This window comes from Solanum stenotomum, chromosome 6 (genome assembly GCF_019186545.1).
Source record: "Solanum stenotomum isolate F172 chromosome 6, ASM1918654v1, whole genome shotgun sequence".
Taxonomy (NCBI): domain Eukaryota; kingdom Viridiplantae; phylum Streptophyta; class Magnoliopsida; order Solanales; family Solanaceae; genus Solanum; species Solanum stenotomum.
In genome coordinates this window covers 59,759,390-59,762,132 of record NC_064287.1, presented here as the reverse complement: position 1 = coordinate 59,762,132, position 2,743 = coordinate 59,759,390, and positions in this window count along the sequence as shown.

The window sequence follows — 2,743 nt, the reverse complement described above, 5'->3', positions numbered from 1 at the left end:
TACCCTAATGCAAGTATTAGTGGTTGTTTCCATGGCTTGAATTCGTGATTTATAGGTCACAAAGAGATAACTCGAGGCATATGGCCCTTCATTGAATCCTGCTAATACAAAATGCTTTATGCATTAGACTGTTATTTGTATATCAAATTTGAGAACTTCCTTCAAAAGGGATGCAAGTATCGTTGCATCAGTATGAGTTATTGTTATGATGCAAGTACTAGTGGTTGTTTTCATGGCCTGGCCTTGTGATTTATAGGTCACAAAGAGATGACTTGAGGTATATGACCCTTCATCGAACTCTGCTAATGCTAATTACTTTATGCATTAGATTGTTTTTTATATCAAATTTTAGAAAAGCTTCTTTCACAAGGAATGCAAGTATCGTTGCATCAGTATGAGTTATTGTCATGTGATCAGGACACGAGTCCAAGTTGTTTACACAAATTTAGTATTTTTGCATGATTTCATATAGTCAAACTATCACTTAAGCTATTAAAACGAGCTTGTTTATTGGCTCATTGATTTGAATCTTACTTTAGTTAAGGCTCAAAGATTAATAATGACTTTAGAACTATGAGATAAATTCAATACAATACAATCACACAACAAAATGTGTGCTTATCAAAATAGATTGTCCCCATCACTTGGAGGCTAGAAAATAAAAATAAAAATTACTCCTATTATTATCAAATTGTACCTCTGTGTTATAAAATATTTAAAATATGATTCTACTCCATGGAAAAAAGATGCTTCATATATCTAAAAGAGTCTGAATAATAGACTTCAAAACTAAGTAAATTAAACATGATATAATAGGATTCTAAATCTAAACTCAGAAAACTCAAATCATGAATCCCCTTACGATACTAATATATATAAAAAAAAAAAAAAAAGGAACAAGACAAAATAGTCGAAACAAAATGTTGCAAACATAATACTATATCGCTAAAAGAACATTGGACTAAAGCATGATTTCGAATTCTTCGAAGATGAAGAAGCTTTTTGATCAGCCTGTTTTTTCTTTGTGTTTGTAGCTTCTTCTTCATCCAAATATATTTGCTTGCTTCTGCATTCCACGCTACAAAATGGTTGATCACCCCTATACCATTTAAGAAATATATATAAATATCATTAATAACATTTTTAGTCCTCAATTATGAATAAATTTTGATAAAGTATACTTAACCTTCGATTTAAATTCTATCATAACAAAAATTACACTATTAAATAAGCAAATAGTGAAGAAAAAGAGTGGAAAAAAATAATAACGGAAGAATACTCACATATACATGTAGATGTTTTGTTTAGGTGAGAGCTTTTTCTTGCAGAATGAACAAAATTCGAGAAACCCACAAATAGGTTTCTTTTCAGTTGTCATGTTCGGGACAATGGAAGTCGTACTTCTTTTTGAACCCTCATCGCCTTCAAGTACTACACTTAGTCCTTTCTTGCTCATGATTTTTGAATATCTCTATGCCTAAAGGAGGGGAGTATTTATACACACACATCAAATGTAGTTTAGTATGCAAGAAAGGAAACAAAGTTATTAGTAGTATGATTTTATCCCAATTTAATAGTTTTGAATCAGATTTTATTAAAACCACTGATAATATTTTTGAATAAAGTAAATTAAATGAATTGAGGCGGTCAAAGTCAATCAAAGTTAAATTTATAAAATTTAAATCGCGAATCTGGTCTCACTTGTAGATTGATTTATCATTATTCTTATCCGTTTACTCTTATTTTGTCGTTTTTTCCCCAAATATGATCTCACTTGTAGTTAGATTTTCCTCTGTTATCTTTTTACTCTTTTTTTTGTAGTCTTATTTTCCTCATTTTACTGCTCAGGGGAAAAGTTAGGTGATAAATAATTATTGTGACACTTATTTCTTTATTTTAATTTTTTCTTATGGTCGAGAAATTTTTATGGATCAACTAAAGCATGTTTGAAACATATAGTGTATATAGGGTGTATATTTTATTATCCTTTTCTACTTAAATATCATATTTTCGTTTGTTGCTATGCTTTTATCGTTGAGCTAAAATTATGAGTAAATCGCAAATTTAATTTCTATCAATGTTCCCTACTAACGCTTTGTTTGGATCGTTGTTATGTATTGTATTGTATCGTATTGTATTGTTTTAATGAATACAACGTTTGGATAGATTGTATAGTTCGCCGTCGTTACATAATGGCACACATTCATAATTTGAATAATAAACCTATATAAAATAGTAGGTTACGGGGTAGAGCTACTATGAAAAGGTAGGGTAAAAGATGGTATATAATTATTAAATAATAAGTAAAAATAAAAATAAGAAGAAAATATTAACATCACACCAAATCGGTCGTTACATGAGATAATGAGTCTTTTCGTCGTTATCTGGCAATGAATTCAAACGATACAATACAATAAAATTGAAATAACAAACATTGTATTTAAACTAACACTACAATTAAGTACAATACAATAGGTAACAACCATCCAACAAGGTGTAAATCACCTGCATTTATAATCTAACCAACTTCATAGCCTTTTTATCGACACCTAATATACAAATCACTCTACAAGTAAGAGCACCTAATTATGTGGGAACGGTGTCCACTTTATATTATCTTTTATATATAATAATTATTCATTAGTTTTATTTTTAACTGCTCATTTTAATTTTAAAAAATGAAATTCGAGTTCCAAATGATTTCGTGTTCTTAAATCAAGAAGTGTTGGTTTTCATTATTGTA